Below are 27,780 nucleotides of genomic sequence, written 5' to 3'. Positions count from 1 at the left end.
GACCCTGTCTCAAAAAAAAAAAAAAAAAAAAGAAGATAATAATGTGATTATTAGGCCAGGCATGGTAGCTCATGCCTATAATCCCAGCAGTTTGGGAGGCCAAGGCAGGAAGAGCACTTGAGCCTAGGAGGCTGAGGCTACAGTGAGCAATGTTCTTGCCACTGCACTCCAGCCTTAGCGACAGAGTGAGACCCTATCTGTAAAAAAAAAAAAAAAAAAAGTTAAAAATTAACTGGGCATGCCAGGCGCGGTGGCTCACACCTGTAATCCCAGCACTTTGGGAGGCCGAGTTGGGTGGATCATGAAGTCAGGAGTTTGAGACCAGCCTGGCCAACATGGTGCACCCCCGTCTCTACTAAAAATACAAAAATTAGCCTGGCATGGTGGCAAGCACTTGTAATCCCAGCTACTTGGGAGGCTGAGGCAGGAGAATTGCTTGAACCTGGGAGGCAGAGGTTGCAGTGAGCCGAGATCGTGCCACTGCACTCCAGCCTGGGCGACAGAGAGAGATTCCATCTCAAAAAAAAAAAAAAATTTTTAACTGGGCATACTGGTGTGTGCCTATAGTCCCAACTACTCAGGGGACTGAGACAAGAGGATGGCTTGAGCCCAAAAGTTTGAGAGGCTGCAGTGAACCATGATTGCACTGCTGCACTCCAGCCTAGATGACAGAGTGAGACACTGTCTCTAAAACACAACAAAAAATAAAAATGTGGTAAAATATACATAAAATTTACTATTTGGCTATTTTAAAGTATATAGTTGTGGCATTACGTACATTCACAGTGTTGTGTAACCGTGACCAGTATCCATTTCCAGAACTTCTTTATCATCACCAACAGAAACTGTACCCATTGAATGATAGCTCCCCATTCCCCCTGGTAACTTCAGTTTTACTTTCTGTCTGTGAATTTGCCTCTTTTAATTACCTCATATAAGTTGAGACACACATTATTTGTCCTTTGATGTGTGGCTTACTTCACTTAGCATATTGTTTTTAAGGTTCAGCCATGTTGTAGCACATGTTCAGAATTTCAGTCTTTTTTTAAGGCTGAATAATATTCTCCTATATGGATAGACCACATTTTGTTTACTGATAGACATTTGGAATGTTTTAGCCTTTGGCTGTTGTGAATATGCCACCATGAACATTGGTTTACTAGTATTGGGATCACTGCTTTTAATTCTTTAGGGTACATACTAAGAGTGGAATTGCTGGATAATATGGCAATTCCGTTAACTTTCTGAGAAACTGCCACCTGTTTTACAAAGTGACCAAGAAATAAAAATGCAATATTATTATCTAGACTACAGATCATAATTACATTTCTCTAAATATCCCTATGTTTTCCATTACAGCTTTAAAAAAATATCTGATTCAGGATTGAATGAGGGATCACTGACTGTATTTGGTTGTCATGTCTCTTGATTCTTTCTTAATTTAGAATGGTCTTCCTGTCTTTTTGTTTTTCATGACATTGACATTTTTGAAGAATCCAAATTGTCTTGTAGGATATCCTTCAATTTGGGTCTCTTTGAATGTTTCTTTATAATTAGATTCACAGTAAGCCTTTTTGCAAGAATACTACATAATACTACAAGAATACTAAGGATATTGTATAACATGTTCTTCCTATTCGTTGCATTACTTTAGTCATGTAATGTTGCCTTATCCCATTATTGATGATACTGAGTTTATTTTACTTTTTATTTTTATTTTTTCTTTTGAGGCAGAGTTTCACTCTGTCACCCAGGCTGGAGTGCAGTGGCACGGTTTCCGCTCACTGCAACCTCTGCCTCCTGGGTTCAAGTGATTCTCCTGCTTCAGCCTCCCTAGTAGCTGGGATTACAGGCATGCGCCACCATGCCCAGCTAATTTTTGTATTTTTAGTAGAGACAGCGTTTTGCCATGTTGGCTAGGCTGGTCTTGAACCCCAAACCTCAGGTGATCTGCCTGCCATGGGCTCCCAAAGTGTTAGGATTACAGGCATGAGCCACTGCGCCCAGTCGATACTAAGTTTATTTACTCGGTTAAGATGGTATCTGCTAGATCTCTCTATTGAGAGGGAGCTCTTTTCCACATGTAAAAATAAATAACTTGTTGGGTGGTAAGTTGAGACCATGTGAATATGCTGTTCCCCAACAATCTATCAGCCATTGGCCTTAGTGTTAATAATCCTTGCCTAATTTATTTATTTCATTGTGTTTGTAATATTTATTTATTTATTTAATTTTAGAGACAGGGTCTTGCTATGTTGCCCAGGCTGGAGTGCAGTGGCTATTCACAGGCGCAGCCATGCATACTACTGCCTCAAACTCATGGGCTCAAGTAATCCTAATATTTACAGATAGAAATTTTTTTTTTTTTTTTTTTTTTGAGACGGAGTCTCGCTATGTTGCCCAGGGTGGAGTGCAGTGGCCGGATCTCAGCTCACTGCAAGCTCCGCCTCCCGGGTTTTTACGCCATTCTCCTGCCTCAGCCTCCCGAGTAGCCGGGACTACAGGCGCCCACCACCTCGCCCGGCTAGTTTTTTGTATTTTTTAGTAGGGACGGGGTTTCACCGTGTTAGCCAAGATGGTCTCGAACTCCTGACCTCGTGATCCGCCCGTCTCGGCCTCCCAAAGTGCTGGGATTACAGGCTTGAGCCACTGCGCCCAGCCATTTTTTTTTTTTTTTTTGAGACGGTTTCTTGCTCTGTCGCCCAGGCTTAAGTACAGTGGCGTGATCTCGGCTCACTGCAAGCTCCACCTCCTGGGTTCATGCCATTCTCCTGCCTCAGCCTCCCGAGTAACTGGGATTACAGGCACCTGCCACCACGCCCAGCTAATTTTTTTGTTTTTTTAGTAGAGACGGGGTTTCACAGTGTTAGCCAGGATGGTCTCGATCTCCTGACCTCATGATCCGCCCAACTTAGCCTCCCAAAGTGCTGGGATTACAGGCGTGAGCCACTGCGCCCGGCCAGAATATTTTTTTTTTTTTTTTTGAGATGGAGTCTCACTCTGTCACCCAGGCCGAAGTGTAATGGTATGGTCTTGGCTCACTGCAACCTCCGCCTCCCGGGTTCAAGCTATTCTCCTGCCTCAGCCTCCTGAGTAGCTGGGGCTGCAGGCACAGACCACTACACCTGGCTAATTTTTGTATTTTTAGTAAAGACAGGGTTTCATTGCGTTGGCCAGGCTGGTCTCGAACTCATGACCTCGTGATCCGCCACCCCCCCCCCACCCCCCGCAGCCTTCCATAGTGCTGGGATTACAGATAGAATCTGTACAGAGGTGTTTTTTTTTTTTTTTTTTTTGGATGGAGTCCTGCTGTATCACCCAGGCTGGAGTGCAATGGCACGATCTTGGCTCGCTCCACCCTCCAGCTCCTGGGTTCAAGCAATTCTCCTGCCTCAACCTCCCAAGTAGCTGGGACTACAGGCACACACCACCACACCTGGTGATATTTTGTATTTTTAGTAGAGATGGAGTTTCGCCATGTCGGCCAGGCTGGTCTCGAACTCCTGACCCCAGATAACCCACCTGCCTCGGCCTCCCAAAGTACTGGGATTATCGGCTTGAGCCACCGCACCTGGCCTACAGAGGTTTTAAGTTAAAATGAGGTCTTAGGGTGGACCCTACTCCTCTATGACTGGTGTCCTCATAAGAGAAAATTCAGACATAGACACATAACAGAGGAAAGATGATGTGGAGACAGCCATCTACAAGCAGAGGGGAGAGAATAGAACCTAGAACAGATCCTTTTCTCATGGCCCCCAAAAGGAATCAACCATCTCAACACCTTGATCTCAGACTTCTAGCCCCCAGAACTGTGAGAAAATAAATTTCTGTTGTTTAAGCTACCCAATCTGTGGTTCTTTGTTATGGCAACCTGTCTTAGTCTGTTGTGTGATGCTATAACAGAATATCTGAGACTGGATAATTTATAAAGAACAGAAATTTATTCTCTCATAGTTCCAAAAGCATCCAAGTCTTCTGATTGCATCCTCACATGGCAGAAGGCACAAGAACAAGAGAGAATGAACTCTGTCTTCACACGGCAGAAAAGCAGAAGGGCAAGAGAGAGTGAACCCACTCCCACAAGCCCTCTTCATAGTGATATTAATCCATTCATGAGGGCGGAGTCTTCATGATCTAAAAACATCTTAAAGGACCCCACCTTCTAGGCCGAGCATGGTGTTTCACACCTGTAGTCCTAACACTTCGGGAGGCCGAGGCAGTCAGAACACCTGAGATCAGGAGTTCAAGACCAGCCTGGCCAGCTTAGTGAAACCCTGTCTGTACTAAAAATACAAAAATTAGCCAAGCGTAGTGGTGCATACCTGTAATCCCAGCTACTCAGGAGGCTGAGGGAGGAGAATTGCTTTAACCTGGGAGATGGAGGTTGTAAGGAGCTGAGATCGTGCCACTGCACTCCAGCCTGGGCAACAGAGCAAGACTCCATCTCAAAAAAAAAAAAAAAAAAGACCCCACCTTCTAATATTATTGCGTTGGGGACTGAGCTTTCAACACATCAATTTTGGGGACACATTCAGACCACAGTACAACTCCAGCAAACTAATGTAGACCTATGCCCAGCCATATTAATAACTACTTTCAATATAAACACTCCAATTTAACACTCCAACTAAAAGACAGCAGCCTGGGTGACAGAGTGAGACTGTCTTTAAAAAAATCAAGATCCAACTATATAGTATCTAAAAGAAATATACAGTTGACCCTTGAACAGCATGGGTTTGAACTGCCTGGATCCACACAAGTTTGTTTGTTCCCTCCCCTCCCCTCCCCTCCTCTCCCCTCCCCTCCCCTCTTCTCTCCTTTCTCCTCTCCTCTCCTTTCTCCTCTCTTTCCTTTCTCCTTTCCTTTCCTTTTTCCTTTCCTTTCCTTTCTCCTCTCCTTTCCTTTCCTTTCTCCTTTCCTTTCTCCTTTCTTTCTTTTTCCTTCTTTCTTGCTTTTTTTTTTTTTTTTTTGACGGAGTCTTGCTCTGTCACCCAGTCTAGAGTGCACTGGTGTGATCTTGGCTCACTGCAACCTCTGCCTCCCGGGTTCAGGCAATTCTCTGCCCCAGCCTCCCGAGCAGCTGGGATTACAAGCACCTGCCACTACGCCTGGCTAATTTTTTTGTTTTAGTAAAGATGGGGTTTCACCATCTTGGCCAGGCTGGTCTTGAACTCCTGACCTCGTGATCCACCTGCCTTGGCCTCCCAAAGTGCTGGGATTACAGGCATGAGCCATCATGCCCAGCCAGTTTTTTTCAATAAATACATTGGAATTTTTTTTTAGAAATTTGCAACAATTTGAAAAATGTACAAACCAACCACATAGCCTAGAAATATTGAAAAATTAAGAGAAAGTTCGGTATGTCATGAATGCACCAAATATAGATACTAGTCTGTTTAATCATTTACGACAATGAAATATAGATAAATCTATTACAAGAAGTTAAAATTGGCTGGATGAGGTGGCCAAGACCTGTAATCAGAGCACTTTGGGAGGCCAAGATGGGAGGATCACTTGAGGCACGTGCATACTGTCCTAGCTACTCAGGAAGGTGAGGCAGGGGGATCACTTGAGCCCAGGAATTTGAGGTTACAGTGAGCTGTGATCATGCCACTGCACTACAGTCTGGGCAACATAGCCAGACCCTGTCTCTACAAAAAAATTGTTGAAAAAAATATTTTTTTTTTTTTTTTTTTTGAGACGGAGTCTCGCTATGTCGCCCAGGGTGGAGTGCAGTGGCCGGATCTCAGCTCACTGCAAGCTCCGCCTCCCGGGTTTTTACGCCATTCTCCTGCCTCAGCCTCCCGAGTAGCCGGGACTACAGGCGCCCACCACCTCGCCCGGCTAGTTTTTTGTATTTTTTAGTAGAGACGGGGTTTCACCGTGTTAGCCAGGATGGTCTCGAACTCCTGACCTCGTGATCCGCCCGTCTCGGCCTCCCAAAGTGCTGGGATTACAGGCTTGAGCCACCGCGCCCGGCCGAAAAAATTAACTGGGCATAGTGGTACACACCTGTAGTCCCTGTTACTTGGGAGATTGAGGTGAGAGAATCGCTTGAGCCCACGTCAAAATTGCAGTGACCTGTGATCATGCCACTGCACTCCAGCCTGAGTGACAGAGGGAGACCCTGTCTCAAAAAAAAAAAAAGAAAAATTTCGATGCCGTATTAAATCATAACTGCCTAAAATTAGTACATACTGTACTACTGTAATAATTTTATAACCACCTTCTGTTGCTATTGCATTGAGTTCAGTTGTTTCGAGTATCCACTTAAAATGCTGTGACACTAATCATCTCTGCATGAGCAGTTTGCCCTCTAGTAACTTGCCTGTTGCAGTAAAAAGGTGATCTCTTGCAGTTCTCATGGAGTTTTCATTGTCTCGTGCAATACCACCTTGAATTTCGGCATAGGACCCAAGTGAAGTGCCACTATTAATGCTGGGAGCACTCCAGGAAGCAGAGAAAAGTTATGACATTTCAAGAAAAATCTGAGTTGCTTGATATGTTCCACAGATTGAGGTCTGTACCTGTGGTTGTCCACTATTTCAAGATAGATGAATCCAGTGTAAGGACTATTGTAAAAAAAAAAAAAAAAAAAAAAAAAAAAGAGGAAATCGGTGAAGCTATACCAGGAGGTGTGAAAATCTTGCACTTTTTGCAAAATACCTTTTTATGTCATATTGAAAATGCAGCTTTTATGTGGGTGCAGGATTGCTATAAGAAAGGAGTACATGTGGACTCTAATGTGATTTGAGAAAAAGTGAAGTCATTACATGACAAAGCAAAAGGAAGGTGAGGGATCTAACGCTAGAGAATTTAATGCCATCAAAGGATGGTTTGGTAGTTTTAGAAAGAGGTTTGGCTTTAAAAATGTCAAGAGAGGCTGGGTGCGGTGACTCATGCCTATAATTCTAGCACTTTGGGGGGCCAAGATGGGAGGACTGCTTGAGCCCAGAAGTTTGAGACTAGCCTGGGAAACATGGCAAAACCCTATTTCTGCTAAAAGTACTAAAAATTAGTCAGGCATGGTGGCATGCACCTATAGTCCCAGCTACTTGGGAGGCTGAGGTAGGAGAATCACCTAAGCCCAGAGGTCGAGGCTGCAGTGAGCTGTGTTGGTGCCACCGCACTCCAGCCTGAGTGATGAGAGTGAGATTCTGCCTCAAAAGAAAAAGAAAAAAAAAAAAAAAAAAAGTCAAGATAACAGGAAAAGCAGCTTTTACCTACCAAGAGACAAAAGATGAGTTCTGAGATGCCAATAAGAAAATAATTGAGGCCCAGCGCGGTGGCCCACACCTCTAATCCCAGCACTTTGGGAGGCCGAAGTGGGTGGATTGCTTGAGTTCAGGAGTTCAAGACCAGCCTGAGCAATATGGTGAAACCCCATCTCTACTAAAAACAAAAAAAGAAAAAAAAAAAAAGGCCGGTCGCGGTGGCTCACGCCTGTAATCCCAGCACTTTGGGAGGCCGAGGCGGGCGGATCACGAGGTCAGGAGATGGAGACCATCCTGGCCAACATGGCGAAACCCCATCTCTACTGAAAATACGAAAAATTAGCTGGGCGTGGTGGCGGGCGACTGTAGTCCCAGCTACTTGGGAGGCTGAGGCAGGAGAACAGCGTGAACCTGGGAGGCGGAGCTAAGTGAGCTAAGATCGTGCCACCGCACTCCAGCCTGGGCAACAGAGCGAGACTGTCTCAAAAAAAAAAAAAAAAAAAAAAATCACCAGGCGTGGTGGCAAATGCCTGTAGTCCCAGCTACTCAGGAGGCTGAGGTGGGAGGATCAGCTGAGTCCAGGAGGTTGAGGCTACAGTGAGCTGTGATTGTGCCACTGTACTCCAGCCTGGGCAATGGGAGTGAGACTTTGTCTCAGAAAAGAAAGAAAAGAGGAGAAAAGTACCTGCCTGGACAGGTTTTTAATGCAGAAGAAAACAGAAAACCACAAAAGACCTCTATTAGTAAGGAAGAGAAGTGAGCAGTAGGATTTAAGGAAAGAAAAGATAAACCAACTCTACTGTTTTGTGCAAATGCAGTCAGGTTTATTATGAAGGCTGCCCTTATCTATAAATCTGCTAACCCCCAAGCCGAAGGGAAAGAAAAACACCAGCTGCCAATTTTTTGGTGGTACAACAAGAAAGCCTGGACAAGCACCCTTTTTCTGGATCGATTTCATTGATACTTTGTCCCTGAAGTCAGGACATACCTTGTCAGTAAGGGGATTGCCTTTTTTTGTTGTTTTTTGAGATGGAGTCCCACTCTGTCACCCAGGCTGGAATGCAGTAGCGTGATCTCAGCTCACTGCAGCCTCCGCCTCCTGGGTTCAAGCGATTTTCCTGCCTCAGCCTCCTAAGTAACTGGGATTACAGGCACACACCACTATGCCCAGCTAATTTTTGTATTTTTAGTAGAGACAGGGTTTCACCATGTTGGCCAGGCTGGTCTCAGACCCCTGACCTCAAGTGATGTGGCCGCCTCGGCCTCCCAAAGTGCTGGGATTACAGGGGAGAGCCACTACACCTGGCCTGGTTTTGCCTTTTAAAATTCTCTTGTTATTGGACAATGCCCTTGGCATTGAACCCCATCAGTTCAATACCGAAGGTGTCAAAGTGGTCTACTTGTCTCCAAACACACTGTCTCTAATTCAGCCTCTAGATCAGGGGATCATAAGGACCTTAAAGACTCATTACACATATACATGGTACTCTATGGAAAGGACTGTCAACTCTATGGAAGCGAACCCTGATAGAACATTGTGGAAGTCTGGAAGGATTGTACCACTGAAGATGCCATCATTATTATGGAAAAAGCCATGAAAACCATCAAGCCTGAAACAATAAATTCCTACTGGAGAATACTGCATCCAGATGTTATGCATGATTTCACAGGATTGATGATAAAGCCAAGCAAGGAAATCATGAAAAAGATTGTGGATATGGCAAAAAAGATGGGGTGAAGGGTTTGATATGGATCTCAGGGGAATCGAAGAGTTTAATAGACACCACCCAAGACAAATTAACAGAAAATGACATGATAGAGATGAGTGCTTCTGAACCTGTGCCAGATGAAGAAGAAGATGTAGAAGCAGCAGTGGCAGAAAACAATTAACATTAGACAGTCTAGGAGAAGGGTTCTGATTATTCAAGACCACTTTTGACATATTTTATGACATGGACCCTTCTACGATGCAGGCACTGAAACTCAATCAAACAATGGAAGAAGGATTAATACCATATAGCAGGGGTCCCCAGCCCTCAGGCCACCGGCACCAGGCCATACAGCAGGAGGTGAGTGACGGGTGAGCAGGCAAACACAAGCTTCATCTGCATCTACATCTCTTCCCCGTCACTTGCATTCCCATGTAAGCACCACCTCTTGTCAGATCATAGGAGAGCAAACCCCATTGTGAACTGTGTGTGTGAGGGATCTGGGTTGCCAGCTCCTTATGAGAATCTCATGCCTGGTGATCTGTCACTGTCTTCTCTCACCCCAGAAAGGACCATCTAGTTGCAAGAAAACAAGCTCAGGGCTCCTACTGATTCCACCTTAGGGTGAGCTGTATAATCATTTCATTGTGTGTTACAATATAATAATAATAGAAATAAAGCACACAATAAATATAAAGTGCTTGAATCATCCCGAAACCACCCCCTTAACCCCATCTATGGGAAAAAGGTCTTCCATAAAACCAGTCCCTGGTGCCCAAAAGGTTGGGACTGCTGCTATATAGAAACATTTTTAGAGAAATGAAAAAGCAAAAATGTCAGACAGAAGTTACAATGTATTTCCGTAAAGTTACACCAGAGTGTGCCTGCCTCTCCCGCCTGCCCTTCCACCTCTTTTGCCTCTGCTGCCCCTGAGATAGCAAGACCAACCATTCCTCTTCCTCAGCCTACTCAACATGAAGGCAATGAGGATAAAGACCTTTATGATGATCCATTTCCACTTAATAGCAAATATACTTACTCTTACAATTTTTGTTTCTTTTCTTTTCTTTTTTTGAGACAAGGTTTCACTCTCACCCAGGCCAGAGTGTAGTGGTGCGATCTCGGCTCACTGCACTTCAACCTCCTGGGCTCCCAGGCTCAAAAGATCTTCCCTCAAAACTCCATCTCCGGCTGAGCACGGTGGCTCGTGCCTGTAATCCCAGCACTTTGGGAGGCTGAGGTGGGCGGATCACCTGAGGTCAGGAGTTTGAGACCAGCCTGGCCAACGTGGTGAAACCCCGTCTCTACTAAAAATACAAAAATTAGCCAGGCATGGTGACACACACCTGTAATCCCAGCTCCTTGGGAGGCTGAGGCAGGAGAATCGCTGGAACCCGGAAGGCAGAGGTTGCAGTGACTCAAGATGGTGCCACTGCACTCCATCCAGCCTGGGCCACAGAGCGAGACTCTGTCTCAAAAAATAAAAAATAAAAATAAAATAAAAACCATCTCTACAAAAAAATATGAAAAATCAGCTGGGTGCAGTGGCTGTAATCCCAGCAATTTGGAAGGCTGAGGCAAGTGGCTCACTTGAGGCCAGGAGTTTGAGACCACCCTTGCCAACATGGTGAAACCCTGTGTCTAGTAAAAATACAAAAAAAGGCCAGTGCAGTGACTCACACCTGTAATCTCAGCACTTCGGGAGGCCAAGGCAGGCAGCTCACTTGAGGTCAGGAGTTCAAAACCAGCCTGGCCAACATGGTGAAACCCCATCTTTACTAAATATACAAAGAAATTAGCCAGGCATGGTGGTGGGCACCTGTAATCCCAGCGACTCAGGAAGCTGAGGCAGGATAATTGCTTGAACCTGGGAGGCAGAGGTTGCAGTGAGCCTGTAATCCCAGCTACTTGGGAGGTTGAGGCAGGAGAATCGCTTGAACCTGGGAGGCAGAGGTTGCAGTGAGCCAAGATTGCACCAATGCACTCCAGCCTGGGCAACAGAGTGAGACTCCGTCTCTAAATAAATAAATAAGTAACCAACAAATGCACAATTGTCAGAGATTTGAAAACCTTTTGGGCTGGGTGCAGTGGCTCATGCCTGTAATCCCAGCACTTCGGGAGGCCAGAGCAGGTGGATCACCTGAGGTCAGGAGTTCTAGACCAGCCTGGCCAACATGGTAAAAATCCGTCTCTGTGAAAAATACAAAAATTAGTCAGGCGTGGTGGCAGGTGACTGTAATCCCAGCTACTTGGGGCGGGGGGCTGAGGCAGGAGAATTGCTTGAATCCCAGAGGCAGAGGTTGCAGTGAGCCAAGACTGTGCCATCGCACTCCAGCCTGGGGGACAAGAGTGAAACTCCATCTCATAAAAAAGAAAACCTTCTTTTGGTAATTGAGAGAACAACTAGACAAAAAAGCAGCTGCATATAGAAAACCTGAACAATACCATCAACCAATTTGATATAGTTGACATTCAAGAAACTCCACCAAATAACTGCAGGTGATCCACCCACTTCAGCCTCCCAAAGTGCTGGGATTACATTTTTTTCAAGCACACATAGAACATTAGCCAAGCTAGATTATATCTGGGCCATAAGATAAGTCTCAGTATACTTCTAAAGATTAAAATCTATTGCTTAAGGCCAGAAATTCAAGACCAACCCAGGCAACATAATAAATAGATAGACCCCATCTCCATAAAAAGTAAAAAACTTAGCTGAGCATAGTAGCATGTGCCTGTAGTCCCAGCTACTTGGGAGACTGAAGTGGGAAGATTGAGCCCAAGGAGTTGGATGCTGCAGTGAGTATGATTGTGCCACTGCACTCCAGCATGGTTAAAGAGTGAGACCCTATCTCTATTTAAAAAAAAAAAAAAAGAATAAAAAGAAAAAACCCCAAACAACCTTACAGAATATATACTCTCTGATCATCTGATCACAATGAAATTAAATTAGAGACAAATAATATTAATAGTAACATATCTAGAAAATCCCCAAATGTTTAGAAATTAAAGAATATGGCCGGGCGCGGTGGCTCAAGCCTGTAATCCCAGCACTTTGGGAGGCCGAGACGGGCGGATCACGAGGTCAGGAGATCAAGACCATCCTGGCTAACACGGTGAAACCCCGACTCTACTAAAAAATACAAAAAACTTGGCCGGGCGCGGTGGCTCAAGCCTGTAATCCCAGCACTTTGGGAGGCCGAGGCGGGCGGATCACAAGGTCAGGAGCTCGAGACCACAGTGAAACCCCGTCTCTACTAAAAATACAAAAAATTAGCCGGGCGCGGTGGCGGGCGCCTGTAGTCCCAGCTACTCAGGAGGCTGAGGCAGGAGAATGGCGGGAACCCGGGAGGCGGAGCTTGCAGTGAGCCGAGATCGCGCCACTGCACTCCAGCCTGGGCAACAGCGTGAGACTCCGTCTCAAAAAAAAAAAAAAAAAAAAAAAAACTAGCCGGGCGAGGTGGCGGGCGCCTGTAGTCCCAGCTACACAGGAGGCTGAGGCAGGAGAATAGTGTAAACCCGGGAGGCGGAGCTTGCAGTGAGCTGAGATCCGGCCACTGCACTCCAGTCTGGGCGACAGAGCGAGACTCCGTCTCAAAAAAAAAAAAAAAAAAAGAAATCAAAGAATATATTTCTAAAGAATCTATTTTTAGGCCAGGTATGGTGGCTTACACCTGTAATCCCAGCACTTTGGGAGGCCGAGGAGGGAGGATTGCTTGAGGCCAGGAGTTTGAGACCAGCCTGGGCAATATAGCGAGATCCTGTTTCTACAAAAAATAAAATTTGCCAGGCATGGTGGCACATACCTGTAGTCCCAGCTACTCAAGAGGCTGAGGCAGGAGAATCACTTGAACCCAAGAGGTGGAGGTTGCAGTGAGCTGAGAACATGCCATTGCACTCCAGCCTGGGTGACAAGAGTGAAACTCTGTCTCAAAAAAAAAAAAAAAAAAAAAATTCTGTATAACTAATTAATCAAAGAAGAAAACACAAATGAGAAAATATTTCAAACTGAAGCATATGAAGGCATAGAATATCAAAATATGTGTGGTGCAGCTAAAGAAGTACTTAGGCCGGGCGTGGTGGCTCACGCCTGTAATCCCAGCACTTTGGGAGGCCGAGGTGGGCGGATCACAAGGTCAGGAGATCGAGACCATGGTGAAACCCCGTCTCTACTAAAAATAGAAAAAATTAGCCGGGCGCAGGGGCGGGCGCCTGTAGTCCCAGCTACTCGGGAGGCTGAGGCAGGAGAATGGCGTGAACCCGGGAGGCGGAGCTTGCAGTGAGCCGAGATTGCGCCACTGCACTCCAGCCTGGGCGACAGAGCGAGACTCCGTCTCAAAAAAAAAAAAAAAAAAAAAAAGAAGTACTTAAAGGAAAGTTTATAAAGTATCTATATGAGAAAAGAGAAAGGTTTAAATTTTTTGGGGGGGGGTCGAAGGGACAGAGTGGGACACTGGAGTGCAGTGGTGCGATCTCGGTTCACCGCAACCTCTGCCTCCCAGGTTCAAGTGATTCTCATGCCTCAAACTCCTGGCCTCAAGTGATCCACCCACCTCGGCTTCCCAAAGTGCTGGGATTACAGGCATGAGCCACCGTGCCCGGTGGAAAGGTTTAAATTAATAATTCTGTGTTTCTACCTTAAGAAGCTGTAAGAAGTTTGGCAGTTTCTCAAAAAACTAAATAGAATTACCATATGACCCAGCAGTTCTACTCCCTAGTATATACGCAGGATAATAAAAAACACGTTCATAACAGTGTTAGCCAAAAACTGGAAGCAATCCAACTGTCTATTCACAGATGAATGAATAAACAAAATGTGGTATATCCCTATAATGGAATATTATTCAGCCATGAAAAAGAATGAAGTGGTTATATGCTACAAGATGGATAAACCTTGAAAACCTTATGCTAAGTGAAGGAAAGCAGACACAAAATGATTCCATTTATATGAAATTTTCAGGGCTGGGTATGGTGGCTCATGCCTATAATCCCAGCACTTTGGGAGTCTGAAGTGGGAGGATTGCTTGAGCCCAGGAGATCAGCGGGGGCAACATAATGAGATCCTCTCTACAAAAAATAAAAAATTAGCCAGGCGTGGTGACGTACACCTGTAATCTTGAGGCATGAAATTCCTTGAGCCAGGAGGCCAAGACTGCAATAAGCACCACGGCACTCCAGCTTGGGCAACAAAGTGAGACCCTGCCTCAAAAAAATTGTAAAAAATTAATTATAAAAATAAAAATTTTAGAATAGACAGATCCATATAAACAGAAAGCAGATTAGTGGTTGTCAGGGAGGAATTGGAACTGACTGCCATTAAGCACAGGCTTTCTTTCTGGGGTGATGAATGTATTACAGAATTAGACAGTGGTAATGGTTGCACAACATAGTGAATACACTAAAAATCACTGAATTTTACACTTTAAAATTGTGAATTTTGGAGGCTGGGCATGGTGACTCATGCCTATAGTCCCAGCGTTTTGGGAAGCCGAGGCGGGTATATGGCTTGAGTTCAGGAGTTGGAGACCAGCTTAGGCAACATAGCAAGATCCCATCTCCACAAAAAATACAAAAATTAGCCTGGTGTGGTGGTGCGTGCCTGTAGTCCCAGCTACTTGGGAGGCTGAGGTGGAAGGAACCCTTGAGCCTGGGAGATAGAGGCTGCCGTGAGCCATGATTGCACCACTGCAGACCAGCTTGAAATGACAGAATAACACCCTGTCAAAAAAAAAAAAAGAAAGAAAGAAAATACATACACACACACACACACACACACACACACACACACACACACACACACAGAGAAAAATAGCAAAGCCAAAAGTTGATTCTTTGAAAAAATAATAAAATTGATAAAACCATATCGAGACTGATTAAAAAAAAAAAATACAGGCCGGGCGCGGTGGCTCAAGCCTGTAATCCCAGCACTTTGGGAGGCCGAGACGGGCGGATCACGAGGTCAGGAGATCGAGACCATCCTGGCTAACACGGTGAAACCCCGTCTCTACTAAAAAATATAAAAAACTAGCCGGGCGAGGTGGCAGGCGCCTGTAGTCCCAGCTACTCGGGAGGCTGAGGCAGGAGAATGGTCTAAACCCGGGAGGCGGAGCTTGCAGTGAGCTGAGATCCGGCCACTGCACCCCAGCCTGGGCGACAGAGCAAGACTCTGTCTCAAAAAAAAAAAAAAAAAAAAATACAGGCCGAGCATGATGGCTCATACCTGTATTTCCAACACTTTGGGAGGCCAAGGCTGGTGGATTACTTGAGGCCAGGAATTCAAGACTAGCCTGACCAACATGGTGAAACCCCTTCTCTATTAAAAGTACAAAAAATTAGTGAGGCATGATGGCGCACACCTGTAATCCCAGCTACTCAGGAGGCTGAGGCATGAGAATCACTTGGACCTGGGAGGTAGAGGCTGCAGTGAGCCGAGATTGTGCCACTGTACTCCAGGGCAACAGAGCAAGATCTTATCTCAAAAAAAATTACCAATTATTAGTAATGAAAGAGTAGATATCAGTTTAGATTGTTATGTATTAAGATGATAAAAAGGAGTATTGTGAACAACTTTATGGAAATAAATTTGACAACTTGAATGAAATAACCCCTTTAAAAATGTTTTATTTATTATTTATTTTTGAGATAGGGTCTCACTCTCTTGCCCAAGTTGGAGTGCAGTGGCAATCATGGCTCACTCTACCTCTAGGGCTCAGGTGATTCTCCCACTCCAGCATCAGAAGTAGCTGGGACTACAGGTGGGTGCCACCATGCCTGGCTAATTTTTTGTACTACTTTGTAGAGATGGGGTTTCGCCACGTTTCTTAGGTTGGCCTCGAACTCCTGAGCTCAAGCAATCCACTTGCCTTGGCCTGCCAAAGTGCTGGGAGTACAGGCGTGAACCACTGTGCCTGGCCAGAATCTTTTAAAAACCACTAGAATAAAGTGTATTTACCAAGATGACAGGATACAAAGTGAACATACAAAAACCATTTATATTTCTATGTTCTAGCAACAAACAATGGGAAAATGAAATTTTTAAAAGAATCCACTTATAATAGAATGAAACCCTTGTTAGGAATAAATTTAGCCAAAGATAAGCAAGACCTCTACACTTAAAACTAGGCTGGGTACCATGGCATATGACTATAATCCCAGCACTTTAGGAGGCTGAGGCAAGAGGATCGCTTGAATCCAGGAGTTTCAGACCACAGACCACCCTGGGTGACGTAGTGAGACCCTGTCTCTACAAACAAAACAAAACAGAAAACACTAGTTTTTAAAAACTAACTCTATATGATTTCAAGCTTTATTGTGAAGCTACACAAATCAAGACAGTGTGATGTTGAGATAAACATATCAACGCGAAAGAATAGAGAGTTTAGCAGTAGTCACACACTTACATGGCCAAATTATTTTTAATTTGGTAATTAAAGTGGGTAAAAGGTCTTTGAACAAATGGGGCTGGAACTGTATATCCACATTAAAAAAGAAAAAAATATTTTTGAACTTTGAGCTCTACCTCTAAATGAAATAGAAAATACACAAAAAAGTGGAGAAAATTAGCAAAGCCAAAAGTTGGTTTCTTGAAATAAGTTAATAAAATTGAGGCTGGGCGCAGTGGCTCACACTTGTAATCCCAGCACTTTGGGAGACCGAGACTGGTGGATCACGAGGTCAGGAGTTGAAGACCAGCCTGGCCAACATGGTGAAACCCTGTGTCTACTAAAAATACAAAAATTAGCTGGGCTTGGTGGTGGGCACCTGTAATCCCAGCTACTCAGGAGGCTGAGGCAGAGAACTGCTTGAACCCAGGAGGCAGAGGTTCCAGTGAGCCGAGATTGCGGTACTGTACTCCAGCCTGGGCGACAGAGCAAGACTCCATCTCCAAAAATAAATAAAATAAAATAAAATAAAATAAAATAAAATAGTAAGTCCCTAGTAAGACTAAGAAAATAGAGAAAATATAAATCCCCAATTATCAGGAATGAAACAGTGAAATTAATTAAGAATAGATCCTAAACCTAAATGTAAAAGCTAAAACAATGAAATATCTAGAAAAAAATAGAAAATATTTGTTACTTTGGGGTAGGTAAACATTTCTTAGGACATAAAAAGCAGTAACAAAAAAAAAAAGATAAATTGGATTTCATCAAAATTTAAAACTTTGGGCCAGGTTTGGTGGCTGACGCCTGTAATCCTAGCACTTTGGGAGGCCAACACAGGTGGATTACATGAGGTCAGGAGTTTGAGGCCAGCCTGGCCAACATGGTGAAATCCTGTTTCTACTAAAATTACAAAAATTAGCTGGGCATGGTGGCACATGCCTGTAATCCCAGCTACTTGGGAGGCTGAGGTAGGAGAATCGCCTAAACCCAGGAGGCGGAGGTTCCAGTGAGCCAAGATCACGCCATTGCACTCCAGCTTGGGCAACAGTAGCGAAACTCCATCACACCCACAGGCACACATTTTAAAACTTTGGTTCTTCTAAAGGTACTATTAAGAAAAAAATTCTGGCTGGGTGCAGTGACTCACGCCTGTAATCCCATCTCGTTGGGAGGCTGAGGCAGGCAGGTGGATTGCTTGAGGTCAAGAATTTCAGACCAGCCTGGCCAACATGGTGAAACCCTGTCTCTACTAAAAATACAAAAATTAGCCAGGTGTGGTGATGGGTGCCTGTAATCCCAGCTACTTGGGAGGCTCAGGCAGGAGAATCCCTTGAACCTGGGAGGCAGAGGTTGCAGTGAGCTGAGATCGCCCCACTGCACTCCAGCTTGGGTGACAAAGTGAGACTCTGTCTCAAAAATATATATATATATATTCAAAATATTTTGTCTGGAACCACTAAAGACCCCAAATAACCAAAGCAATCCTAAGCAAAAATAACAAAGCTGGAGGCATCATACTACCTGAGTTCAAAATATACTACAAAGCTATGATAACCAAAATAGCATGGTACAGTCATAAAAACATACACATAGACCAATGGAACAGTATAGATAACCCAGAAATAAATCCACACAACTGATTTTCAGCAAAGGTGCCAAGAATATACATTGGGGAAAAGATGGTCTCTTCAATAAATGGTGCTGGGAAAAGTGGATATCTACATGCAGAAGAATGACAAAAATTAACTCAAAAGGGATTAAAGACTTAAATATAAGACCTCAAACTACAAAACTACTAGAAGAAAACACAGGAGAAATGCTTCATGACATTGACCTAGGCAAGGATTTTTGAGATAGGACCTCAAAAGCACAGGCAACAAAAGCAAAAGTAGGCCAATGGGATTACATCAAACAAAAAGCTTCTGCACAGCAAAGAAAACAATAGAGCATGGCCAGGCACAGCGGCTCACACCTCTAGTCCCAGCTATTCTGGAAGCTGAGGTGGGAGGATTGCTTAAACCCAAAAATTTGAGGCTGCAGTGAACTGTGATTGTGCCATTGCACTCCAGCCTGGGTGACAGAGCAAGACTCCATCTCAAAAAAATAAAATGGGGCCGGGCGCGGTGGCTCAAGCCTGTAATCCCAGCACTTTGGGAGGCCGAGACGGGCGGATCACGACGTCAGGAGATCGAGACCATCCTGGCTAACACGGTGAAACCCCGTCTCTACTAAAAAATACAAAAAACTAGACGGGCGAAGTGGCGGGCGCCTGTAGTCCCAGCTACTTGGGAGGCTGAGGCAGGAGAATGGCGTGAACCCGGGAGGCGGAGCTTGCAGTGAGCTGAGATCCGGCCACTGCACTCCAGCCTGGGCGACAGAGCATGACTCCGTCTCAAAAAAAAATAAATAAAATAAAATAAAATAAAATGGTAGAACTGCTTTGGAAAACAGATTGGCAGTTTACTTTAAGGTCAAATATGTATATGATATATAACGTAGCAATATGATTCTTTGGCATATAGCCAAGAAGAATGAAAACTGCCCACACAAAGACTTGTACATGAATGTTTATAACAGCTCGATCCATCAGAGTCTAAAACTGGAAACAACCCAAATGTTCATCAGCTGATAAATGGGATAAACACATTTTAGTATATTCACACGATGGATTTTTTTTTTTTTTTTTTTTTTTGAGACAGAGTCTTGCTCTGTCACCCAGGCTGGAGTGCAGTGGCGCGATCTCACCTCACTGCAAGGTCCGCCTCCCGGCTTCACACCATTCTCCTGTCTCAGCCTCCCGAGTCGCTGGGACTACAGGCGCCTGCCACCACGCCCGGCTCATTTTTTGTCTTTTTAGTAGAGACGGGGTTTCACTGTGTTAGCCAGGATGGTCTCGATCTCCTGACCTCGTGATCCGCCCGCCTCGGCCTCCCAAAGTGCTGGGATTACAGGCGTGAGCCACCGCGCCCAGCAATTTTTTTTTTTTTTTTTTCCACATAGAGATAGTGCTTCACTCTGTTGCCCAGACTGGTCTCAAATTCTCTTGAGCTTAAGCAATCCTCCTGCCTTGGCCTCCCAACATGCTGGGATTATAGGCATGAGCCACTGCACTTGGCCCTTATTTTTTTTTTGGAGACAGAGTCTTGCTCTGTCACCTAGGCTAGAGTGCGGTGGTGCAGTCACAGCTCATTACAGCCTCAACCTACCAGGCTCAAGGGGTCCTCCCCAACCTCAGCCTCCCGAGTAGCTGGAACCACTGGTGCAAGCCACCACAGTGGGCTAATTTTTAACATTTTTTGTAGAGACAAGATTTCGCTATGTTACCTGGGCTGGACTTGAACCCCTTGCCTCAAGCAGCCTCCCGCCTTGGCCCCCCACATATTTGGGATTACAGGTGTGAACCACTGCACCTGGCCCAGTCCCTTATGGATGATAGACTTTTAGGCTATTTATATTCTTTGCTATTACAAAGAGTTTTATAATAAATAACCTTACATATGTTATTTTACACATACCAACATATCTGTAGGATAAATTTCTAGATATAGACTGAAAAGGATAGGTGCATTTATAATTTTGATAAATAGTGCCAAATTAGCGTCCTTAGAGTTGTACAAGTGTATACTACAGCATTACGGGACTGGAATAGTCAGATCCTGGCCAGCCATTCTCCCGAGAGCATGTGGAGAAATGGGCTGGATGGCTCACTGCAATGATGAGCGTCTCTACTCTGCACCTCGGAGGACCTTGACTGAGCACTGCATGGCCAGCCCAGTGGAGGCACAGGCTTCAAAACAGGATATAAAAAGGGCCTGCTTCTGCAGTTGACAGCTTTGATGCCTTCCTCACTGAGAAGACCTTAGGAAAAGATGGCTCCTGCCATTAAGACCACACAACCCCTATGGAGAAGTGACTTAGAGCCCAAAGAGTTGCATTTACAACTCTCATACAAATGATTCTCATGCACTAGACAGGATCAAAAAGTAGGTGTGAGCAGGCTGGGCACGGTGGCTGACGCCTATAATGCCAGCACTTTGGGAGGCCGAGGTGGGCAGATCACCTGAGGTCAGGAGTTCGAGACCAGTCTGGCCAACATGGTGAAACCTTGTCTCTACTAAAAATATAAAATTAGCCGGGCATGGTGGCGCGTGCCTGTGATCCCAGCTACTCGGGAGGCTGAGGCAAGAGAATTGCTTGAACCCGGTAGGCAGAGGTTTCTGTGAACCAAGATGATGCCACTACACTCCAGCCTGGGTGACAGAGCAAGACTTCATCTCAAAGAAAAAAGAAAAAACAAAGTAGGTGTGAGTGAAGTGGGAAGGTTTGGTCAGCTTTTTTTTTTTTTTTTTTTTGACAGGGTCTTGGTGTGTTGCTCAGGCTGGAGTGCTGTGGTGGGAATATAGCTCACTGCAATTCAACTTTACGGGCTCAAGCGATCCTCCTGCCTCAGCCCCACTGAGTAGCTGGAGCCACAGGCGTGTGCCACCCCCAGCTAATTTTTATTTATTTATTTATTTATTTTTTGTAGAGACAGAATACCCCTTTGTTGCCCAGGCTGCTCTCAAACTCTTGGGCTCAAGTGATCCTCCTGCCTCAGCCTCCCAAAGTGCTAGGATTACAGGGGTGAGCCACTGTGACCAACCTCAGCCAGCTTTGAGGCTTACTATGTAGCCAACGTTGTGTTAGGTATACACCAACAGAGATAAAATATTCTCTAGCATTGGAAACAATGAAGCGTATTGTTGTGGCAATGTGACATGCTGTAATAAAACAAATAGGTTACCATGGGAAGCAGAGGGGAAATCCTTAACTCTTCAGGGAAGGCTGCACAGAGGGAAAAACATCCTTCAGTCAAGGGCAAGGCCTGCAGGCATAGGAACCATTGGTGCCTCTAGGTGAGGTGAAGGGGCATCCACGAGGTCAGGATGGAGGCTCACATCCCAGAGGGAGTTCCTAGGAGATGCCTTTTCCTTCAAGAGACAAAGGACCAAAGTTGGGCTCAAGAAGGACTCAGACCCCAACACATAGTCTACCATCACTTGTCCACCTTGTGACACCACTACTCATCCTTATATACTCAGCTGAAGGGTTGTCATAGGCCAGGCCCATTCCTGTCTTGCAGCATTGTTTGAAGTTCACCTCCGTGTCTGTTTTTTGTCTCCCTACTACAGTGAGCTCTTGGGGCTTAGGGCCTGGGGTTCTAATCATTTGCATCTGCCATGACTAGCACAAAGTTATGGTTTTCTAGCTTAGGACTCAGGTGGATAAACTGGAGACCTACCTGTGTGGAAAACTAGGAATCATTTTGAGAATCTCTCGAGTCCCAGAGGTGGCAGTAACCCAAATTGGCCTCAAGCTGGCACTGTTGTAGTTTTCTTCTGTTTCTAGACCAATTCAGAAACTATTCTTTCCTGTGTTGACTTTAGTTTCTTGGTAAATTAGCTCCTTAAACCTTCAAGCTACTAGTGAGTTTGTCTGAGGGTGGATAAATGTTGCCACACCTGAGTCAATAAAGAATGAATCAGCGTGGCCTTCATAGAGGGGTGTGGTACTGGTAGTTACCATGACAGCCAAAGACACTAGAGAGAACTACAAAACGGAGATAGAGGGAAGTGGGAAATGGAGGAATGGAATGAGGTCTAGTCCCCTCCATGCTTCCTGACAGTATCTTCCTTGATGTCTCTGCAGCATCGCACCAGTGACCTCTGGGACACTTGCTCTGCCTTGGTTCTCCTGCCACTCTGAGCACTCTTCCCCACTGGTTTGCTGGATCTTCTTCCACCATTTTCTAGAGCGAATTTTCCCAAGTGTGATGCTTGGTCTTCTCTTTGCCTGTCTCTCTTGAATCTTTCATCTGTGCGCATAGGTCAGTTCTATGCAGGTAATTTCCTTGTCCCCCAGATACCGCCCCTCCCATGATCTCTCTGCTGGACTTGAGCTCTGTTTCCATTTCCTACCAGGTGTTTCCATTTGGGTGTCCTGTAGTCATCTGAAACCAAGCATGTATAAAATTGAGCCTGTCTTCCCCCTCCCAGTTTCCATTTTTCTTCCCATGGCATCAGTATTCTCTCACCCACCCAAGCTCAAAACCTGAGTCATGGCCGGGCGTGGTGGCTCAAGCCTGTAATCCCAGCACTTTGGGAGGCCGAGGCGGGCGGATCACAAGGTCAGGAGATCGAGACCACGGTGAAACCCCGTCTCTACTAAAAATACAAAAAATTAGCCGGGCGCGGTTGTGGGCGCCTGTAGTCCCAGCTACTCGGGAGGCTGAGGCAGGAGAATGGCGTGAACCCGGGAGGCGGAGCTTGCAGTGAGCCGAGATCGCGCCACTGCACTCCAGCCTGGGCGACAGAGCGAGACTCCGTCTCAAAAAAAAAAAACAAAAAAAAAACCTGAGTCATATTTGACACGTCCTCCCCATTCTTCCCTTCCCAAATGCAAGTTTTGCAAACTTCCTTTGCAACATCTCTTATAGTTCTTTGTCCTTTTTTTTTTTTTTTTTTTTTTTTTTTGAGACGGAGTCTCGCTCTGTCACCCAGGCTGGAGTGCAGTGGCCGGATCTCAGCTCACTGCAAGCTCCGCCTCCCGGGTTCATGCCATTCTCCTGCCTCAGCCTCCCGAGTAGCTGGGACTACAGGCGCCTGCCACCTCGCCCGGCTAGTTTTTTGTATTTTTTAGTAGAGACGGGGTTTCACCGTGTTAACCAGGATGGTCTCGATCTCCTGACCTCGTGATCCGCCCGTCTCGGCCTCCCAAAGTGCTGGGATTACAGGCTTGAGCCACCGCGCCCGGCCTATTTTTTTATTTTTTTATTTTTTTTGAGATGGAGCTTCACTCTTGTTGCCCAGGCTGGAGTACAGTGGTATGATCTTGGCTTACTGCATCACTGCAACCTCCACCTCCTGGGTTCAAGTGATTCTCCTGCCTCAGCCTCCTGAGTAGCTGGGATTACAGGCATGTACCTCTATGCCTGGCTAATTTTGCATTTTTAATAGAGACAGGGTTTCACCATGTTGGTCAGGCTGATCTCAAACACCCAACCTCAGATGATCTGCCCACCTTGGCCTCCCAAAGTGCTGGGATTACAGGCGTGAACCATCGCTCCCAGCCAAATGCTAGTTTTGTATGAGTTTATGTGGAAACCTCTGTGGTATATACTTCACAGCTCTGCACATCTAGCCTGTGGCACACACATGATTCCCTCCTGCTTGCCTTTGTTCAGCTCATTCCCTTAGTCTAGAACACTATTCTCTGGCTGAGTGTGGCAGTTCACTCCTGTAAGCCCAGTACTTTAGCAGGCCAAGGCAGGAGGATTGTTTGGCCTCAGGAGTGTGAGACCAGCCTGGGCAACATAACAGGACTATCTCAGTGTATGACACGTGCCTGTAGTCCCAGCTACTTGGGAGACCAAGGCAGGAGGATAGCTTGAGCCTGGGAGTTTGAGGCTGCAGTGAGCCATGATTGCACCACTGTGCTCCAGCTTGGGCAACAGAGCAAGACCCTTTCTCAAAAATTATATATATATGTGTGTGTGTGTGTGTGTGTGTGTGTGTATATATATATATAATATATAATATATTATATATTATATATATTTTTTTACATATATAAAATATTATATATATATGCTTTTTAGTATTTCTGATGTGCCGTTCAAACTGAGTGAGGTGGTGGTAGATGTATCAGGGGTACTTGAAAGCAGCCATAGGCCACACGTGGCACATCTTCCTGGAGACTTCATTTTATTTAATTATAAATAATTTCACCTACTTTTAGCTACTCCAGGCTGGGCACAGTGTTTCACGCCTGTAATCCCAGCATTTTGGGAGGCTGAGGCGAGTGAATCACTTAAGGTCAGGAGTTCAAGACCAGCCTGACCAATGTGATGAAACCCCATCTCTACCAAAAATACAAAAATTAGCCAGGCATGGTGGTGGGTACCTCTAATCCCAGCTACTTGGGAGGCTGAGGCACGAGAATTGCTTGAACCCTGGAGGCAGAGGTTGCAGTGAGCCAAGATCATCCCACTACACTTCAGCCTGAGTGACAGAGTGAGACTCTGTGTACAAAAGAAGTACAGCTACTCCAGACATATGGAGTAGAATGCAAATTGGTGAAAGAAATGACTAAGAACATTCCGTGTGGTGCTGTCCCCTGCAGTGGGAAGTCTGCATTCGCCCTGCGGTGGAAGGTGGGAAGGTGAGAAACAGGGACCCCTGATTAGAAGGGGCTAGGTGCAGATGAGGTGCGGCAAGGGGAATACAATGCAGCGGGAGGGAAGTGGCAGTCCCTGTGCTCGAGGCTCCTGCAGCGGGTCCCTGTCACCTGTGGTGCTCTTTCCTTTCTGAGAACTCAGACAATTCAGTCTCTATACCACTCCTATGTTGCCTCAGGAAAGTACTTGTATTACATGGTTTTCTAACTTGCCACATATGTAGTCCTTATCTCCTCAACAACATTCTTATCCTCCAACATCTGGAGTGCAGGTGTGGGGTGAATTCAGGCCCTGGTGTTTACTGATTGAGCAAGGCACTTTTCCTCTCAGCCTTGGTTTCCTTATCTGTAAAACATGGATAGTACTTCCCTAATGAGATTGTTCTCAGGATTCAACTAGATAACATGTGTGCAGCATTTCACTTAGCAGATGGCATGGATAGGCACTTAGTAAACATCAGAGCCCTCCCAGCAGCGCCAGGCTCTTAGTAAATATCTGATTCTTGAATATTCCCATCCCCAAATATATCCCCCTACCTGAGACTCCTCTCATGTTCTCTGTCTCCCTTCCTGTCACAGTGCATGTGTCTACAGAAGGCCACCCTCTTTGCGTATCCTGGTTCCTGGCCCTCCTCACCCTCACAAAGATCTCACTCACACAACTGCCTTCTCATCTCCTGTAACCTCAGGTTCTCTCCCTACTGGATCTCTCAGACTACTTCTCTCTCTACACTCACTCCGGGGATCTCATCCACTGTTGCGGCTTTCAAGGCCATCTAAAAGATTCCCAAGTTTATATTTTAAACCTAGAATGCCTCAGAATCCGAGACTTACATATCCACTGCCTATACCCCGTGTCCCCTTGGAAGTGGCACAGATACTTCAGCATGTCTAAGATGGATCTCCAGATTCCCACCCCACCCTTCCCACAAGTTTTCCCATCTTAGTAATGAGAACTCTGTCCTTCCAGTCACCCAAACCAAAACCTTTGGAGTTATCCTTGGCTCCTGCCTCTTAAATCCCACAGTCCTATAGGCAAGTCCTGCCAGTCAGCTCTTCCTTCAAAATACAGAGTATACCTGGCCACTTCACCTCCTCATGCTGGTCCAGATCAAGCTCAACTCTCATGAGGCCAACTTCAGAGGCCTCCTGAGTGGTTTTGCTACCTCTGTTTTCCCCAGCTCCACAATCTTGTTTTCCACCAACAGAGTAATGTTTTCTAAACATCAGCTGACTCTGTCATTTATTGACCTCAAGCCCTCCAGTATCTTCCCCTCTCACTCAGAATCAAATCCAGATTTCTTATCATGGCCCTAGGGACCAGCCTGTTGCCTGTCTTCTCTCAATTCCCACTACCCTTCCTTGCTCCCTGGCCCCCAGCCTCACTGGCCTCCTCAGTGCCTTTCCTGGAACAGGCTGGAAACACTCCTCCCTCAGGGAGCTTCTCCTTGTTGCTCCTTCTGTCTGGAACACTCAGGTGCAGACCTTGCTCCCTTCCTTTCTTCAGGTCTCTGCTCAAATGCCACCTTAGCAGAGGGCCTTCCCTGACCAGTCTCTCTAACATAGCGCCCTGGCATCCTTGGACCCTTTCTGATCTCAACTCTGATTTTGCTTACTACTGACTGCTACCTGACATAATTAACTTACGTGTTTGTTTTTGTCCATCTCCTGACCATTAGTAACACCCCAAGGGGACCTTTGGTGCCTGGCACATAGTGAGTGCTCAGCAGCTGGGTGGGAGCTGTGGCATAGACTGGAAGAGCTTAATGCAAGTGGCCCCTGGTCACTGCACTGCCTCTTGCCTGCTGTGTGCTTTTGGACAACTTTACTTAACCTTTCTTAGTTTCAGTTCCCCTCTCGGTAAAACTTACCTGGAAGGTTTTTTAGGAGGATTCGAGATAATACATTTAAAGTACCCGAAACGTGATCAGTGCTCAGTAAGACAGGGGCTACACAGGCCACTTAGCTGCTCTCTAGGCCTGTTTCCAACAAGTTACTAGTGCTGCCTCCATCTGCCCCCAGGATGGAGGGCTGCTACAGTAGATGAAGGTAATGCTACAGAAGCAGTTACTGACTCTATTCTCCATGTCATACCCTGACCCCGGGTCTCCTGAGCATTGTTTCTGGCTCCAGCCAGTTCTCCATCCTCCAGCACCGTCAGTTTCTTTTTTCTTTTTTTTTTAAACAGAGTCTTGCTTAGTTGCCCAGGCTGGAGTGCAGTGGTGTGATCTCGGCTCACTGCAAGCTCCGCTTCCTGGGTTCATGCCATTCTTCTGCCTCAGCCTCTCAAGTAGCTGGGACTACAGGCGCCCGCCACCATGCCCGGCTAATTTTTTGTATTTTTAGTAGAGATGGGGTTTCACCGTGTTAGCCAGGATAGTCTCGATCTCTTGACCTCGTGATCCATCCGCCTTGGCCTCCCAAAGTGCTGGGATTACAGGCGTGAGCCACTGTGCCCAGCCTTTTTTTTTTTTTTTTTTTTTTTTTTTTTGAGGAGTCTCCCTCTGTCACCCAGGCTGGAGTGCAGTGGCACAGTATCAGCTCACTGCCAGCTCTGCCTCCCGGGTTCACACCATTCTCCTGCCTCAGCCTTCTGAGTAGCTGGAACTACAGGCGCTTGTCACCACACCCGGCTAATTTTTTGTATTTTTAGTAGAGACAGGGTTTCACCTTGTTAGCCATGATGGTCTCCATCTCTTGACCTCGTGATCCGCCCGCCTGGGCCTCCCAAAGTGCTGGAATTACAGGCGTGAGCCACCACGCCCAGCCATCAATTTCTTACCAAAGCCCCTCAGATGATGGCCATGTCTGAGCAGGTCCTGCAAGTTGAGACCCTCCCCAGCCCTGCTTTGATCAAGGTGGTCCCTGATGTGGGAAGCCAGAGGTGCTTGCTGGGAATGTATAGATATGTTTGGACTTCATGCGCCATGGACCCCAAAGGTCCTTCTCTGGCAAAGCACCCATGTTTGTGAAGTGGGCACTGCTTAGCAAGCCAGGTGGCTGGCGGGTCAGGTAGGTTTTCCCTGGCTGCTCCAGGAAGGTGAGTCGTGAGTAGTTTCCCTGTGGGCCACCAGGGGGCACCAGAGGTCGCTCAGCTCTTAGAGGACTTGATCCGTCTCTTAAGCTGTCTATGTCTTCTCCCTCTCAGGCCTAGGACTTTCTTGAAGGAAAAGAACTGTGGTGGTGGTTCTCCCATCTCCTAACTTGCTAGGGACTGCCAGTCAAAGCAGGGCCACAGTAAAGGACTGAAGGTCAGGA

General features: G+C 45.9%; 3 long non-coding RNA genes across 3 annotated transcripts; 2 read left to right on the top strand and 1 right to left on the bottom strand.

Moving 5' to 3' along the window:
* Positions 1-239: 239 nt before the first annotated feature.
* Positions 240-8,324, bottom strand: LOC144334092 (uncharacterized). Its single transcript, XR_013403515.1, has 2 exons — positions 7,663-8,324; positions 240-480 (listed from the first exon to the last, which is right to left on the bottom strand). It is a non-coding gene; the product is annotated as an uncharacterized LOC144334092 (long non-coding RNA).
* LOC144334094 (uncharacterized) lies at positions 1,695-16,850 on the top strand. Its single transcript, XR_013403517.1, has 2 exons — positions 1,695-1,836; positions 15,661-16,850. It is a non-coding gene; the product is annotated as an uncharacterized LOC144334094 (long non-coding RNA).
* LOC144334089 (uncharacterized) lies at positions 4,953-9,757 on the top strand. Its single transcript, XR_013403512.1, has 2 exons — positions 4,953-5,705; positions 7,691-9,757. It is a non-coding gene; the product is annotated as an uncharacterized LOC144334089 (long non-coding RNA).
* Positions 16,851-27,780: the final 10,930 nt, after the last annotated feature.

This window comes from Macaca mulatta, chromosome 14 (assembly GCF_049350105.2).
Source record: "Macaca mulatta isolate MMU2019108-1 chromosome 14, T2T-MMU8v2.0, whole genome shotgun sequence".
Classification (NCBI taxonomy): Eukaryota; Metazoa; Chordata; class Mammalia; order Primates; family Cercopithecidae; genus Macaca; species Macaca mulatta.
The sequence above is the reverse complement of the archived record's forward strand: the minus strand, read 5'-3'. Positions and strand labels throughout refer to the sequence as shown.